At 51.9% G+C, this 18734-nt stretch overlaps 1 protein-coding gene across 2 annotated transcripts in view; it reads right to left on the bottom strand.

Moving 5' to 3' along the window:
- The window catches only part of LOC139752222 (uncharacterized), a 58228-nt gene extending 46467 nt beyond the window's left edge, over positions 1 to 11761 (bottom strand). Inside the window, exon 1 of one of the 2 annotated variants that reach the window (XM_071668237.1) lies at positions 11631 to 11761. The gene's annotated coding sequence lies outside the window, so the exon portion shown is untranslated. The remainder of the gene's footprint in view (positions 1 to 11630) is intronic. The other variant, XM_071668236.1, reaches the window with a different exon arrangement.
- Between the last annotated feature and the right edge of the window lie 6973 nt (positions 11762 to 18734).

Here is an 18734-nt window from a genome sequence, read left to right as displayed (position 1 = left end):
GCACATGGCCCTGGTGCCACAGTAGCCACATCGGACGTCCACCTCTACATTACACAATCTTAAGAGCAAATATAACCAATGTGTAACCCACACAAAATGATACACTCAGAGCAATCCCTGGGAGCCAGCAACCATGGACACTCAACACCTTTCCGATGAACCAAAGATCCTCCTAGTAGAGTCCCACCTCAGCATACTCGACACACAGTGTTACGCCAGATCACTAGACACCTACCACACTAACCCCTCCATAACCAACCCACAAGTAGAAATTAAAAGCTTACCTCTGCCTCACACTTTAGCGACCTCCGCTCACAATTCCCCCCATCCCAGGCAAATGTACAGCAAACGAAACACACACACACACACACACACACACACACACACCTCGAAATAACCCGACAAGCAAAACCAAACCAAGTTGTTAACACAGTCTTAAACTCGGACCCAATAGACATACACTCATCAGGAGCCACACTCCCCACACAAACACGATTCACACTTTGTCGCTTACGCTCTGAGCATTAGCCAGTAATACATACACGATGTCAATATATCCTGGGACATTTTATGACCAGGATGCAGTTACGATAAGGCAGACAACAACGATTTACTGTTCAAATTCCTTGCACTTTCTGTCCTAAATATCCGCACATCACGTTACATGACCGTGGCCAGCATCCTGGCCGCTGCAGGAGTCTCATAAGGACAGAAGGGACTCTTAGGGTAGGAAATAAGTCTGTGTGTGTGTGTGTGTGTGTGTATATATATATATATATATATATATATATATATATATATATATATATATATATATATATATATATATATATATATATATATACATATATATACATGGAAAAGGAAACACGAGATCCTGCGCGCTTTCGTGTATTACCACATCTTCAGAGGACAGTTAGTTTGTAGTGATATAGAAAACGTAACATGAATTGATATACTATTGTTTTGTATTGAAGAAGCCATGTTGTATGTACCATGAGGTGGTGCAGGCTGTGGCCTGTGGATACCTCACAGGAACATGTGTCCCTCTTGATCGGACCATCAGGCAGGAACCTTACCATGACGTCACAGTTGAGTCTTGTGGTGTTTGTATACTAGGCTGGGCAACACAAGACAACAGACAACGATAACCTGCCTCTATCTTTCTGTCATAATTTTGACCTTGGTATATGATCACAAATCACTTAGGTAATGGTGTGATGGCAGGAGCGGCCAGGCTGGTACTACCCTCCTGAGTGAGGAGCGTTAAAGTGGTGACCGGAACCATCTTACATCCTTGATTGCTGGTCTTACTTTGTGTCTCATCAAACCACGATCACCGGGCTAGTCCTGCCATCTTCTCCTTACAAGCAGCTCACACCTACTCAAACTTTGCTTATTTTCTTCACATAAGTTCTCATGCCATCTCCTGTCTACACATTCGTTTCTAAATGTAATTATGATCAAGTCCAACAAACTTATGGCCTCCTAGTCCACGGCATCATGAGGTGCTAAGAATTTCTGGGTTCCCGCCAGACTCTACTGTCAGTGAGAGGGATGGCTCAGACATTAAATGATTGGGTAAATGATTGTCCTTTATGTGGTGATGCTTCTGTCTCCGCTGAGAGCATAGCAGAGGTTATTCTTGCTGGAATGGAAGCATTTATCCCCTCCTTCTACAAGACGACCTCTTCATCTAGTCAGCGGTTCAACCGTTCCTATTCCAAGGCCATTGAGGCAAGGTATCAGGCATATCAGGCTTGGAAAAACTCTCCTTTCTCTGGCTGCCATTCAGCTTTTATCAGTGCCCGTCATCACTGTAAGCACGTTATCCGTGAGGCCAAGCGTTCATTTATCTAAAAGAAGAGCGATAACTTCTCGTCATGCACTTACAGATCTCTCTGGTCTTTAGCTAAGGGCATCGCTAAGAACTTCCTTCACTTTTCTGTTCTGACGGTACTATAGCTGTCTCTCCCGTAGATAACGCAACTGTCTTTGGTTCCCGTTTCTCCTCTAACTCCACCTTGGATGACTAACATGCCTTCAGCTGGTGTGCTAATCCTCTCTTCCTTCCCGTAATCTCTTTTCGGACTGTTCGAAAAGCCCTTCTTTCTGTGGACACCACAAGGCTTATGGTCCTGATGGCATCCATCCCCGTGTACTGAAAGAGTGTGCCTCTGAACTTGCACCTGTGCTTGCTCGTCTGTTCTGTTTCTGTTGATAGATCAGAACTTTTCCTATGCGTGGAAGGGATTTAGAAGCTGACTTCGTCCCTGCCCTATAGCCAGAGTCCCACATTAAATGAACAGAAAATGAGACAAACTCTCCTGGTAAATATTAGAGTAACTTTCATGTATGAAGATGAGGAAATATTTAGCAAGTTGTTTTTATCCAGTAATTATAAGGCAAAACTACGATATGCTTCTCACGCTAGTCACCGCGGCTAAAGAAGTACTTATACTTACAAGAGGACTGCATTAAAGATGACACCAGACTTAAAAGATATGAGTCACAGGGAAAGACTACAAACCTTGAACACCATTGTGAACACCAGTGTGAACACCATTGTGAACACCAGTGTGAACACCATTGTGAACACCAGTGTGAACACCATTGTGAACACCAGTGTGAACACCATTCTGAACACCAGTGTGAACACCATTCTGAACACCAGTATGAACACCATTGTGAACACCATTGTGAACACCATTGTGAACACCAGTGTGAACACCATTGTGAACACCAGTGTGAACACCATTGTGAACACCAGTGTGAACACCAGTGTGAACACCATTGTGAACACCAGTGTGAACACCAGTGTGAACACCATTGTGAACACCAGTGTGAACACCAGTGTGAACACCATTGTGAACACCATTGTGAACACCAGTGTGAACACCATTGTGAACACCAGTGTGAACACCATTGTGAACACCAGTGTGAACACCATTGTGAACACCAGTGTGAACACCAGTGTGAACACCATTGTGAACACCAGTGTGAACACCATTGTGAACACCAGTGTGAACACCATTGTGAACACCAGTGTGAACACCATTGTGAACACCAGTGTGAACACCATTGTGAACACCAGTGTGAACACCATTGAAGAAAGAAAGATGAGGATTAACCTGATCACAAACTGTAAGTTTTGTAAAGCAGATTCATGATACAGACATGCCATGTGTTACAACAACCACAATGTTACAACAACCACAATGTTACAACAACCACAATGTTACAGCAACCACAATGTTACAACAACCACAATGTTACAACAACCACAAGACAAAATATATTCAGACAGGGACGATACTGGTGCCAGACATGTGGCTGAGGTCAGGTGGGCCTCGCCACCACCACTATGCCCTTGTGGCTGGGGTCAGGTCGGCCTCGCCACCTCCACTATGCCCTTGTGGCTGGGGTCAGGTCGGCCTCGCCACCTCCACTATGCCCTTGTGGCTGGGGTCAGGTCGGCCTCGCCACCTCCACTATGCCCTTGTGGCTGGGGTCAGGTCGGCCTCGCCACCACCACTATGCCCTTGTGGCTGGGGTCAGGTCGGCCTCGCCACCTCCACTATGCCCTTGTGGCTGGGGTCAGGTCGGCCTCGCCACCTCCACTATGCCCTTGTGGCTGGGGTCAGGTCGGCATCGCCTCCTCCACTATGCCCTTGTGGCTGGGGTCAGGTCGGCCTCGCCTCCTCCACTATGCCCTTGTGGCTGGGGTCAGGTCGGCCTCGCCACCACCACTATGCCCTTGTGGCTGGGGTCAGGTCGGCCTCGCCACCTCCACTATGCCCTTGTGGCTGGGGTCAGGTCGGCCTCACCTCCTCCACTATGCCCTTGTGGCTGGGGTCAGGTCGGCCTCGCCACCTCCACTATGCCCTTGTGGCTGGGGTCAGGTCGGCCTCGCCACCTCCACTATGCCCTTGTGGCTGGGGTCAGGTCGGCATCGCCTCCTCCACTATGCCCTTGTGGCTGGGGTCAGGTCGGCCTCGCCTCCTCCACTATGCCCTTGTTCTTCGTCATGAAACTGCGTTTTTTTTTTGTTTTGTTTTTTATCAGAGGCGTTACTTGTGATGGTACACTAAGGGCGTTACTTGTGATGGTACACTGAGGGCGTTACTTGTGATGGTACGCTGAGGGCGTTACTTGTGATGGTACACTAAGGGCGTTACTTGTGATGGTACACTGAGGGCGTTACTTGTGATGGTACGCTGAGGGCGTTACTTGTGATGGTACGCTGAGGGCGTTACTTGTGATGGTACGCTGAGGGCGTTACTTGTGATGGTACACTAAGGGCGTTACTTGTGATGGTACACTAAGGGCGTTACTTGTGATGGTACACTGAGGGCGTTACTTGTGATGGTTCTCTTGAATCATTGCTTGTGTTGGTAACACTGAGGGTTACTGTGTTGTGGACAAGGAATCTGTTGTACAAGTGAGGAGCAGCGGGGCGTGGTCAGGTGTATGAGGAGCAGCGGGGCGTGGTCAGGTGTATACACCTCTCCAATGTGATGATGAAAGTTGAGGGTTGAGCTGGTGTGCCTACCTCCCAGCCCTGGTGTGTGGCCACTGTGTGAAAGGTGGGAGCCAAGTGATGCCCTTCATGTTGATACCTTATATAAGACAGACCAAGGTGTGGTAGTGCTGTACCCACGACATCACGCGTTACAGTATAGGAAGATACCGCCCACCTGTACCCACGTCATCGGACGCTACAGTAAAGTATGGGTATACTGTACCCACGTCATCCTGTATCCAGGTAAGCCGACGTTACAGTACAGTACGCACTGCTACACTCATACAGTGAACAAGAATGTTCCAGTTACGTTCTTACAAAAAACTGGGCGGTGAGTTGCATGGCGGGGGGCTATATGGATCAGGGTCCCGGGCCGCCCTGCTGGTGCGTTCACAACCCGGGCCGTCCTGCTGCCGTGCTCACAACCCGGGCCGCCCTGCTGCTGTGCTCACAACCCGGGCCACCCTGCTGGTGTGCTCACAACCCGGACCGCCCTGCTGCTGTGCTCACAACCCAGGCCGCCTTGCTGCTGTGCTCACAACCCGGGCCGCCCTGCTACTATGTTCACAACCCGGGCCACCCTGCTGGTGTGCTCACAACCCCCGGGCCACCCTGCTGGTGTGCTCACAACCCGGACCGCCCTGTTGGTGTGCTCACAACCCGGGCCGTCCTGCTGCTGTGCTCACAACCCGGGCCGCCCTGCTGCTGTGCTCACAACCCAGGCCGCCCTGCTGGTGTGCTCACAACCCGAGCCGCCCTGCTGCTGTGCTCACAACCCGGATCGCCCTGCTGGTGTGCTCACAACCCGGGCCGCCCTGCTGCTGTGCTCACAACCCGGGCCGCCCTGCTGCTGTGTTCACAATCTGGGCCGCCCTGCTACTGTGCTCACAACCCAGGCCGCCTTGCTGCTGTGCTCACAACCCGGGCCGCCCTGCTGCTGTGCTCACAACCCGGGCCGCCCTGCAGCTGTGCTCACAACCCGGGCCGCCCTGCTGCTGTGCTCATAACCCGGGCCGCCTTGCTACTGTGCTCATAACCCGGGCCGCCCTGCTACTGTGTTCACAACCTGGGCCACCCTGCTGCTGTGCTCACAACCCGGGCCACCCTGCTGCTGTGCTCACAACCCGGACCGCCCTGCTACTGTGCTCACAACCCAGGCCGCCTTGCTGCTGTGCTCACAACCCGGGCCGCCCTGCTACTGTGCTCACAACCCAGGCCGCCCTGTTGGTGTGCTCACAACCCGGGCCGCCCTGCTGGTGTGCTCACAACCCAGGCCGCCCTGCTGGTGTGCTCACAACCCGAGCCGCCCTGCTGCTGTGCTCACAACCCGGATCGCCCTGCTGGTGTGCTCACAACCCGGGCCGCCCTGCAGCTGTGCTCACAACCCGGGCCGCCCTGCTGCTGTGCTCGTAACCCGGGCCGCCTTGCTACTGTGCTCATAACCCGGGCCGCCCTGCTACTGTGTTCACAACCCGGACCGCCCTGTTGGTGTGCTCACAACCCGAGCCGCCCTGCTGCTGTGCTCACAACCCGGGCCGCCCTGCTGCTGTGCTCACAACCCGGATCGCCCTGCTGGTGTGCTCACAACCCGGGCCGCCCTGCTGCTGTGCTCACAACCCGGGCCGCCCTGCTGCTGTGCTCACAACCCGGGCCGCCCTGCTACTGTGCTCACAACGCGGGCCACCCTGTTGGTGTGCTCACAACCCGGGCCGCCCTGCTGCTGTGCTCACAACCCGGGCCGCCCTGCTACTGTGCTCACAACCCAGGCCGCCTTGCTGCTGTGCTCACAACCCGGGCCGCCCTGCTGCTGTGCTCACAACCCGGGACGCCCTACAGCTGTGCTCTCAACCCGGGCCGCCCTGCTACTGTGCTCACAACCCGGGCCGCCCTGCTGCTGTGCTCACAACCCGGGCCGCCCTGCTGCTGTGCTCACAACCCGGGACGCCCTACAGCTGTGCTCTCAACCCGGGCCGCCCTGCTGCTGTGCTCACAACCCGGGCCGCCTTGCTGGTGTGCTCACAACCCGGGCCGCCCTGCTGCTGTGCTCACAACCCGGATCGCCCTACTGTTGTGCTCACAACCCGGGCCGCCCTGCTGCTGTGCTCACAACCCGGGCCGCCCTGCTGCTGTGCTCACAACCCGGGCCGCCCTGCTGCTGTGCTCACAACCCGGGCCGTCCTGCTGCTGTGCTCACAACCCGGGCCGCCCTGCTGCTGTGCTCACAACCCGAGCCGTCCTGCTGCTGTGCTCACAACCCGGGCCGCCCTGCTGCTGTGCTCACAACCCGAGCCGTCCTGCTGCTGTGCTCACAACCCGGGCCGCCCTGCTGCTGTGTTCACAATCTGGGCCGCCCTGCTGCTGTGCTCACAACCCGGGCCGCCCTGCTGCTGTGCTCACAACCCGGGCCGCCCTGCTGCTGTGCTCACAACCCGGGCCGCCCTGCTGCTGTGCTCACAACCCGGGCCGCCCTGCTGCTGTGCTCACAACCCGGGCCGCCCTGCTGCTGTGCTCACAACCCGGGCCGCCCTGCTGCTGTGCTCACAACCCGGGCCGCCCTGCTGCTGTGCTCACAACCCGGGCCGCCCTGCTGCTGTGTTCACAACCCGGGCCGCCCTGCTGCTGTGCTCACAACCCGGGCCGCCCTGCTGCTGTGCTCACAACCCGGGCCGCCCTGCTGCTGTGCTCACAACCCGGGCCGCCCTGCTGGTGTGCTCAGTACACAGTCATCTCAAGGCGGAAATGCAACTCCCACGATCAACAGAGTTTACTAATATCATAAAAAGTTAATCATCAGTTCCAATACAGCGGGGGACCAGTGGCCGCTTGTGTGAGTCAACATGAGGGTGAGCAGTCACCAGCACAGGAGACAACACCTGTCACAACACCTGTCATAACACCTGTCACGACACCTGTCACAACACGTGTTTAATATTAGGTCAAATACTATTGTAGCTGACGGTTAAGATGTATGTAGTAATGCATGGTAGATGTTGACCTCTGTGTACTGTTACATGGTAGATGTTACTTACCCTCTACTGTTACATAGTAGATGTTGACTACCGTTTACTGTTACATGGTAGATGTTTACTACTGTTTACTGTTACGTAGTAGATGTTTACTACTGTTTACTGTTACGTGGTAGATGTTTACTACTGTTTACTGTTACGTGGTAGATGTTTGCTACTACCTACTGTTACATAGTAGATTTTTACTACTGTCTTCTGTAACATGGTAGATGATGTTTACTACTGTCAACTGTTACATGATAGATATTGATTACTGTCTACTGTTACATAGTAGATGTAAACTACTTTCTTGTTTTAAATGGTAGATGTTAACTACTGTCTACCACCTGGTCTAAGTTATACTCAATTTGTGACAACCTGATGTACACGTGGTCGTATATGGCAACTGATGTACACGTGGTCGTATATGACAACTGATGTACACGTGGTCGTATATGACAACTGATGTACACGTGGTCGTATATGACAACTGATGTACACGTGGTCGTATATAATAACTGATGTACACGTGGTCGTATATGACAACTGATGTACACGTGGTCGTATATAATAACTGATGTACACGTGGTCGTATATGACAACCTCATATACACGTGGTCGTATATGACAACCTCATATACACGTGGTTGTAAGTGACCACCTAGTGAACATGTGGTCATATATTACCACCTGGTGCACACGCGGTCCTGTAACGCTGGCAATGAATCTGTGACATGTTTCTCATACGCATCGGTGGAGGGTGGGTGGGGGTGGGCGGGGGTGGGCGGGGGTGGGTAGGTGGGGTGGGGGTGGGTAGGTGGGGTGGGGGTGGGTGGGGGTTGGGGTGGTGGTGGGGGTGGGTGGGGGTGGGTGGTGGTGGGCGGGGGTGGGCGGGGGTGGGTAGGTGGGGTGGGGGTGGGTGGGGGTGGGTGGGGGTGGGCGGGGGTGGGCGGGGGTGGGCGGGGGTGGGTAGGTGGGTGGGGGTGGGTGGGGGTGGGTGAATTGTTACTGTACTTCCGCTAGACAGATAAGGTCGGGGGGGGGGGGCTGCCAGCCGCCACACGTGTTGCTCAGAGCAAGAGGGAAATATAGAAGTATATGTGTGATAAGCAAGCAAGACCAGGAACTACTACATTAAAAAACGAGAAGAAATTACGGAACAAAGAAGAAGGCGAGAAAAAGATAGAATAAAAAAGAAATCCTTGCTTGCGTCATGTTGTGCAAGTGTTGTTCTCTGTGTGTTACATGCTTGACATCGCATCGTTACCAGTTTTTATTATTACTTTGACGATAATTGATTAGGAAGCACACCAGACCGGAAACACGACTTCCTGGCGCACCAGAACAATCCCAGTCTGGGTAAGTCAAGTGGTACTTCTCCCCTGAGTACCCACCTGCACCAGGTCCAGGAGCTGACCTGGTGCCTGCATTACCCCCTGCACCAGGTCCAGGAGCTGACCTGGTGCCTGCATTACCCCCTGCACCAGGTCCAGGAGCTGACCTGGTGCCTGCATTACCCCCTGCACCAGGTCCAGGAGCTGACCTGGTGCCTGCATCACCCCCTGCACCAGGTCCAGGAGCTGACCTGGTGCCTGCATTACCCCCTGCACCAGGTCCAGGAGCTGACCTGGTGCCTGCATCACCCCCTGCACCAGGTCCAGGAGCTGACCTGGTGCCTGCATTACCCCCTGCACCAGGTCCAGGAGCTGACCTGGTGCCTGCATTACCCCCTGCACCAGGTCCAGGAGCTGACCTGGTGCCTGCATTACCCCCTGCACCAGGTCCAGGAGCTGACCTGGTGCCTGCATTACCCCCTGCACCAGGTCCAGGAGCTGACCTGGTGCCTGCATTACCCCCTGCACCAGGTCCAGGAGCTGACCTGGTGCCTGCATTACCCCCTGCACCAGGTCCAGGAGCTGACCTGGTGCCTGCATTACCCCCTGCACCAGGTCCAGGAGCTGACCTGGTGCCTGCATTACCCCCTGCACCAGGTCCAGGAGCTGACCTGGTGCCTGCATTACCCCCTGCACCAGGTCCAGGAGCTGACCTGGTGCCTGCATTACCCCCTGCACCAGGTCCAGGAGCTGACCTGGTGCCTGCATTACCCCCTGCACCAGGTCCAGGAGCTGACCTGGTGCCTGCATTACACCTTGCACCAGGTCCAGGAGCTGACCTGGTGCCTGCATTACCCTCCCTCAGTCATCTGTCTTCATATAGTTACAGGAACTGAACCGTACCCTTACCTTCCGGTACCCCCCCCCCCCAACACTGTCACAACAGACCACCTTAGTGACTTGCTTACAGTAGTCACAACACCGTGGTACAACAAACATTACATTACCTTTACTGCAGATGACACAGCCCATAGTAATGTCACATTTACCACACAGAAAGTGTCTCTACCACACTATGATGCATATCCCAGTTTACTGTACTATCTGTCTCCACTTTACTGTGGTGCGTGTCCTCAGCTTAATGGGGTATTTGACCACAGCTTGCTGTGGTAGCTGAGTCCAGCTTATTGTGGTACTTGTCCAGAGTTTACTGTGGGACATGATCCCAGTGTGATCGCAGTTAAGTGTGACATAATTCAGGAAGATCGTTCACACTTAAATATTACACCACAATATTCAATGTACACCACTCACAATATTCAATGTACACCACTCACAATATTCATTGTACACCACTCACAATATTCATTGTACACCACTCACAATATTCATTGTACACCACTCACAATATTTAGTAAGCTGTTCACATCCTACATAAGGCCAAGACTAGAAGATGCTTCTCATGTTTGGTCACTGAACATAAAGAAGGATAAAGAGCTGATAGAGAAGGTTCAGAAGAGAGCAATCAACATGATACCAGACTTAACAAGCTAAGTCACAGGGAAAGGCGAGAGATTTTAGATTTAACCATCTTGGAAGAGAGAAGAGTGAGGAGTGACTTGATCACAACCATTAAGTTTTTAAAAGAAGTACACGAAGTGGACTGTGAACAGTTCTCTCACATATGTAGGGACAGAGCAACCAAAAGACATAGCATGAAATCAAGGAAGGCACTTCTTAATAAGGACGTAAATAAACATCTTTATAGGAAAAGAATGATCGATGACACCTGGTTAACGGAGACACCACACATATGTTTACGAAGTTGTATGACAGCAGAGAATGTTTAAGAGATGAGACCCAACGACTGTAAACCTCTGGCTGGACTGTATGAGAGATGGGACACCACCAGTGTATGAGTCTCCCTCCCATTATGTGAAGATAAACAATCACATACTTAGTTACACGCACACACACACACACACACAAACACACACACACACACACACACACACACAAAACCAAGTTAACAAACAGCCAGGTACACACACAACCAGGTACACACACAACCAGGTACACACTCATCCAGGTCCGCACACAACCAGGTACACACACAACCAGGTACACACTCATCCAGGTCCGCACACAACCAGGTACACACACAACCAGGTACACACTCATCCAGGTCCGCACACAACCAGGTACACACACAACCAGGTACATACACAACTAGGTACACACACAACCAGGTACACACACAACCAGGTACACACTCATCCAGGTCCGTACACAACCAGGTACACACACAACCAGGTACATACACAACCAGGTACACACACAACCAGGTATACACACAACCAGGTACATACACGTCGCGACAAAGCCACAGTATGTCAGGTAGTCAAGTGAACTAACTGTCTTGTTTTCCTGCAGCCACACAGGCAGGGGACACTGGCACAAACCAGAGCAAACAACACGTACAGACAATCAATGACACTATAAACAACACATGAATAATTGTTTACAATGCAAATATCAAATAGAAATATCCATTGATACTATAAACAACAAATCCAAACAACCAGTTACACTGTAAACAACACAAAAGATTTACACTGCAGAGAATATATACAAATAACCATTCAAACCGCAAACGCCATATATATATATATATATATATATATATATATATATATATATATATATATATATCTTATAGAGTAGTCGTAACTGTGGTTAGTAAACATGGTGGCTGGCATAGGTACTCACGCGGGTGTTGTGGTGGAGGCAGACGGCGCGTGGCAAGCCACAGTAGAGCGGGAGGAGGGAGGTCCGCTTGGCCAGAGTGTCAGAGTGATACTGGTGGGGCGTGGGAGGCGGGCCAGCACTGCCCCACCAGGTGACCAGCCACGGCAGTGGTGGAGACAAGGGCACCCCACCCCCACCCAAGGCTGCCTTAGGACCACACCCACACCCACCCGCCCCCACCCAACCACAGGTCAACCCACATCCAACCCCCACAACAACGTTGACCATCCCTGTCTGTACCACACAGCCAGGACTACCCCAGCAATACATGCAAGGACTGGGCCACCTCCAGTACAGGCATTTATCACACAACCCACCCACTCTCACCACTTGTCTCACCTCACACTTTGACCACATCTCCGGCTGAACACCACATGATCCACTCTCCCTCATTGCTTCCAAAACCAAATTTCGCCTTAATATTCTCTCTCTCTCTCTCTCTCTCTCTCTCTCTCTCTCTCTCTCTCTCTCTCTCTCTCTCTCTCTCTCTCTCTCTCTCTCTCTCTCTGTTGTGGTCACTCACTATATAGTGATGGAGTAAACAAGTTTGTCACCACACAACGTAGTAGGTTCGACCCGTCCCTGTGTGCTGTGCTGCTCATGTCCATACATCTGGGCAAGTGCCAGACACAGTTTACTCGAGAGAAATATTACCTTCCTCTCTCACTCCTCAATCTGAACCACTTTTTCCTTCAACGCACACTTGCTTCTCTCTTTCTCTTACGTCTCCTGCTCCCGAGAGATGGCTGCTTGCACGTCTCCTGCTCCCGAGAGATGGCTGCTTGCACGTCTCCTGCTCCCGAGAGATGGCTGCTTGCACGTCTCCTGCTCCCGAGAGGTGGCTGCTTGCACGCCTCCTGCTCCCGAGAGGTGGCTGCTTGCACGTCTCCTGCTCCCGAGAGGTGGCTGCTTGCATGCCTCCTGCTCCCGAGAGATGGCTGCTTGCACGTCTCCTGCTCCCGAGAGGTGGCTGCTTGCACGTCTCCTGCTCCCGAGAGATGGCTGCTTGCACGTCTCCTGCTCCCGAGAGATGGCTGCTTGCACGTCTCCTGCTCCCGAGAGATGGCTGCTTGCGTGTCTCCTGCTCCCGAGAGGTGGCTGCTTGCATGCCTCCTGCTCCCGAGAGATGGCTGCTTGCACGTCTCCTGCTCCCGAGAGGTGGCTGCTTGCATGCCTCCTGCTCCCGAGAGATGGCTGCTTGCACGTCTCCTGCTCCCGAGAGATGGCTGCTTGCACGTCTCCTGCTCCCGAGAGGTGGCTGCTTGCACGTCTCCTGCTCCCGAGAGGTGGCTGCTTGCGTGCTTCCTGCCCCGAGAGGTGGCTGCTTGCGTGCTCCCCGACCAGGCTGGGTCAGGCAGTAGCCGGCGGCCCTCCACGTCCGACTTGTAATGAGTGACAGTTGTCAAGCCGAGGTCTGACTGGTTCAACGTCCACTTCTTTCATCCCACAGCCAGTCTGTGGATCTCTTACCTTCCACAGCCAGTCTGTGGATCTCTTACCTTCCACAGCCAGTCTGTGGATCTCTTACCTTCCACAGCCAGTCTGTGGATCTCTTACCTTCCACAGCCAGTCTGTGGATCTCTTACCTTCCACAGCCAGTCTGTGGACCTCTTACCTTCCACAGCCAGTCTGTGGAACACCTTACGTTCAGACCGACTCCTCCTCTCCACGGATCGTTCCCTCACGTTCATTATCTGAACAAATGATGAGGTAACACACTTGTCCCATCAGACCAGACAGCCCATGATGGTTACCTTAATGTGGGCAACAGTGTCCATGATGGTTACCTTAATGTGGGCAACAGTGCCCATGATGGTTACCTTAATGTGGGCAACAGTGCCCATGATGGTTACCTTAATGTGGGCAACAGTGCCCATGATGGTTACCTTAATGTGGGCAACAGTGCCCATGATGGTTACCTCGAAGGTGGGTGTCACTCCTATGCATTTGCAGTCATCTTTGCAACCATACCCACACACCTACAACCATACCCACACACCTACAACCATACCCACACACCTACAACTACGCCCATATACCTAAAACTACGCCCATATACCTACAACTACGCCCATTTACCTACAAGCACGCCCAAAACCTACAACCACGCACATGCACCTATAAACTCGCACATGCACCTACAACCACGCCCACAGATATACAACCACGCCCACACATACTCCAGCAACAACAGTGGTTCCAGCAGTTGTGTGAACGTGCCTACAAGTGGGATCATGACTTTGGGTGTCGGCGTGGCTGCAAATTTGTGGTTGTGTGGGCGTGGCTATAGATGTGTGGGCGTGGCTGTAGATGTGTGGGTGTGTGGGCGTGTCTGTACCCAAATGACTTGGTATTATGGTATTCCTAAAGGTGCTGGTGGTATTGTGATGGGCCTCCAGGCTGGTGGTATTGTGATGGGCTTCCAGGCTGGTGGTATTGTGATGGGCTTTCAGGCTGGTGGTATTGTGATGGGCTTCCAGGCTGGTGGTATTGTGATGGGCTTCCAGGCTGGTGGTACTGTGATGGGCTTCCAGGCTGGTGGTATTGTGATGGGCCTCCAGGCTGGTGGTATTGTGATGGGCTTCCAGGCTGGTGGTATTGTGATGGGCTTCCAGGCTGGTGGTATTGTGATGGGCTTCCAGGCTGGTGGTATTGTGATGGGCCTCCAGGCTGGTGGTATTTGCAAGAGAGAAACAAAAACTGAAGACAGACCGGGACTGTCTGTCCCCAGGCACCCTTGTGCTGACCCGCCCACGCCCACACACCACACACCTGGTAACGTTCATGCTCAGCACACCTGGCCACGCCCACACACACACACACATACACACACACCTGGCCACACCCACACTTAGGGCTCCTGACCACACCCACACCCTCACCATACACACATGGCCACGCTACACTTATCAGACCCAGGAACGACCATACCCACCCCCACACAACTGGCCTACAACCAGCACAAATGATCACACCTAGCCACGCCCACGCCCCACACAACCTGCAACATTCTATACCTCCCACAATAAACCTTAGTACTTGCACCACCAGTCCATCTTGGTGGTAGCTGAGGGAAAGGTCTGTAGAGGTGGAGGAACGTGGGAGGACAGGCCTATGGGAGGACAGGGCTGTGGGAGGATATGTCTGTGGGAGGATATGGCTGTGGGAGGACAGGGCTGTGGGAGGACAGGGCTGTGGGGATATGTCTGTGGGAGGATATGGCTGTGGGAGGACAGGGCTGTGGGAGGACAGGGCTGTGGGGGGATATGTCTGTGGGAGGATATGGCTTTGGGAGGACAGGGCTGTGGGAGGACAGGGCTGTGGGGGGATATGTCTGTGGGAGGATATGGCTGTGGGAGGACAGGCCTATGGGAGGACAGGGCTGTGGGAGGATATGTCTGTGGGAGGATATGGCTGTGGGAGGACAGGGCTGTGGGAGGACAGGGCTGTTGAAGGCTACGGCTGCTGTGTGGGACATACTACGTGGCCCGGTATCCTCTCTTGGTGTCCACGCTACCACATTCCACTATGTGTGGTGTGATCGCCTGGTATGCTAACCAGTGCTACCATGTGTGGTATGACTGCTTGGTATGCTAACCAGTGCTACCATGTGTGGTATGACTGCTTGGTATGCTAACCAGTGCTACCATGTGTGGTATGACTGCTTGGTATGCTAACCAGTGCTACCATGTGTGGTATGACTGCTTGGTATTCTAACTAGAACTACTGTGAGTGGTATTACTACCTGGCACGCTAACCAGAGCCACCATGTGTGGTATGACTGTCTGGTATGCTTCCTAGAATCGCCTCATGGGGTATAACCTCAAGGTATACTTCCTATATTTGTCTTGTGATATAACTGCCAAGTATACTCGCTATAACTTCCTAGTTCAGATGCAGAACATTGTTGCATCTCAAAAGGTCATTCGGCAACACACTGAGGGTCATAGGTCATTATTTGAAGGTCAAGTAGTCTTGGGTACTTCCCTGCTACTCCTCGTTACGTCAGATATGGGTCAGCTTATGCAACTGGTACCCCTGGTAACGTGAAGTACCTGTCGCATCACTGGTACCCTTGGTAACCTGAGGTACATGTCGCATCACAGGTACCCTTGATGATGTGAGGTACCTATCGTGGCCCTGGTACCACTAGTAACTTGAGGTACCTATGGAGTCACTGGTACCCTTGGTAATTTGAGGTATCTGTCGAGTGCCTGGTAGCCCTGGTAATGTGAGGTACATGTCGTGTCACTGGCTGAGATTTGCATAGTTTGTGATTCGTCCGTAACCAATCAGCAGAGTCAACTATGGACACTTGTGGGTAAGCCATGGATGGTGAAAGGTCAACCATGGACGGTAGTAGGTCAGCCACGGACGGATGCCAGACAGCCACGGACGGTAGTGAGAGAAAATTAGGTCGGCGTATTTTGGTGTACTGAACTGAGTCAAACGACTCACGTGAGGCGGTGGCGAACCTCTCCTGCTGAGACTAGATCACCTGCAGAGGTCCTTGGCGTGCGTTCCTCACGCAACTCATGTCTTTACCCTCATACATTGACTGATCATATGTTCCCACTCAGCCCTGACATATGTACGCCCCCCGCATGTTCCCATCCTGACGTATATGCATACTAGTTACATGTACCGAGTCCAACATATGCATAGATAGCGACATCAAGTCATGGGACTTCGAGAAGTTTACATGCTGTGAGTGGAACTTCACATAGATGATATTAGTCACTTTACGTCCGCAGGAAGGTTAGCATGTATAGTGGTAGAAGGACCCGTCTGTACCATTCATGTATATTCGTGTATACGGGTGCATTAATGTGTATGGGGAGGATGTGTGTACCCACAGAGTAGACCTTAAGATCGGAGCCTAAGTGGGAGACGAGCGCTGTCACTGTGACTGTGTGTATGATAACTTTCTCAGCTTTACTGATGGAAACTACAACGAGACCTGAGATGGTGATCCAAGAGAGAGACTACAACGATGCCTTAGATAGTAATCCAAAAGTATCTCTGATAACTATTGGCAGCCACTACTATCAGTAGTAACAAATGTTGGTAACTACCAGCTTTAATACAAACAGCTGTTGATACTACGACTAGATCACTGACATGAAAGAATTAAAAACTGGTAATGATAGTGACTGGAAATTGATATTAGTCTCTCTCTCTCTCTCTCTCTCTCTCTCTCTCTCTCTCTCTCTCTCTCTCTCTCTCTCTCCCAGCTACGTCTGTTACCAGCGCTCTTGGTCTTCCTGTATATGACATGTCATACTGACTTGCTAATAAAGGTCATAGAACGGACACTGAAGACCATCCATTCTGAGGATAATGGTTTATGATGTTTCTAATAATCTTTAAGAATTACAAGGAAACTTACATGTTCACTAGAATGAATGAATCATTCCATCTTCAACGTACATACATACATGCATATATACATACATACATACATACATACATACAGTACGGACGTACCTCTCTTCTCCTTGACTCTTGTGTTGAAACGTTACCTTACTACACCCTCCCAGCGATACCCCCCCCCACGCACCACCTGGCCTCCTTCACTCCCGCACCCTCACACTCGGACCACCTGGCCTTCCTCACCCCCGCACCTTCTGGTCACTCTCACACTCGGACCACCTGGCCACCCTCACCCCCGCACCACCTGGCCACCCTCACCCCCGAACCACCTGGCCACCCTCAACCCCGCACCTTCTGGCCTCCCTTATCCCCCGCACCTTGTGCTCCCCCGCTCACTGGGACTACCTGGCCTTCCCTGAGACTTTCTGTAACTCAAAATCTACGCCATTGTTTTTTTTATGAGGTGTGAGTTATGAAGGCAGGTGTGCAAGCCTGATTACCAGTGCCAGAGATCCTAAAGCAAGAAGTCACGAGTTTTGTACAGATACATTTCTGAGGTTTTCCCTAGTCATGTTGGTAGTCATGTTAGTGGTCATGTTAGTGGTCATGTTGGTGGTCATGTTGGTGGTCAAGTTAGTGGTCAGGTTGGTGGTCATGTTGGTGATCGTTAGTGGTCATGTTAGTGGTCATGTTAGTGGTCATGTTGGTGGTCATGTTGGTGGTCATGTTGGTGGTCATGTTGGTGGTCATGTTAGTGGTCATGTTAGTGGTCATGTTGGTGGTCATGTTGGTGGTCATGTTGGTGGTCATGTTAGTGGTCATGTTAGTGTTCATGTTAGTGGTCATGTTGGTGGTCATGTTAGTGGTCATATTGGTGGTCATATTGGTGGTCATGTTAGTGGTCATGTTGGTGGTCATGTTGGTGGTCATGTTAGTGGTCATGTTGGTGGTCAAGTTAGTGGTCATGTTGGTGATCATGTTGGTGGTCATGTTAGTGGTCATGTTGGGGTCATGTTGGTGGTCATGTCAGTGGTCATGTCAGTGGTCATGTCGGTGGTCATGTTGGTGGTCATGTTGGTGGTCATATTAGTGGTCATGTTGGTGGTCATGTTGGTGGTCAAGTTAGTGGTCAGGTTGGTGGTCATGTTGGTGGTCATGTTGGTGGTCATGTTGGTGGTCATGTTAGTGGTCATGTTGGTGGTCATGTTGGTGGTCATGTTAGTGGTCATGTTAGTGGTCATGTTGGTGGTCATGTTGGTGGTCATGTTGGTGGTCATGTTAGTGGTCATGTTAGTGGTCATGTTAGTGGTCATGTTGGTGGTCAAGTTAGTGGTCATGTTGGTGATCATGTTGGTGGTCATGTTAGTGGTCATGTTGGGGGTCATGTTGGTGGTCATGTTGGGGGTCATGTTGGTGGTCATGTCAGTGGTCATGTCGGTGGTCATGTTGGTGGTCATGTTGGTGGTCATATCAGTGGTCATGTTGGTGGTCATGTTGGTGGTCATGTTAGTGGTCATGTTAGTGGTCATGTTGGTGGTCATGTTGGTGATCATGTTATTGGTCATGTTAGTGGTCATGTTGGTGGTCATGTTGGTGGTCATGTTAGTGGTCATGTTGGTGGTCATGTTAGTGGTCAAGTTAGTGGTCATGTTGGTGGTCATGTTGGTGATCATGTTGGTGGTCATGTTGGTG

Source organism: Panulirus ornatus, chromosome 12, assembly GCF_036320965.1.
Source record: "Panulirus ornatus isolate Po-2019 chromosome 12, ASM3632096v1, whole genome shotgun sequence".
NCBI classification, from domain to species: Eukaryota; Metazoa; Arthropoda; class Malacostraca; order Decapoda; family Palinuridae; genus Panulirus; species Panulirus ornatus.
This window is presented reverse-complemented; position numbering and strand designations above follow the sequence as displayed.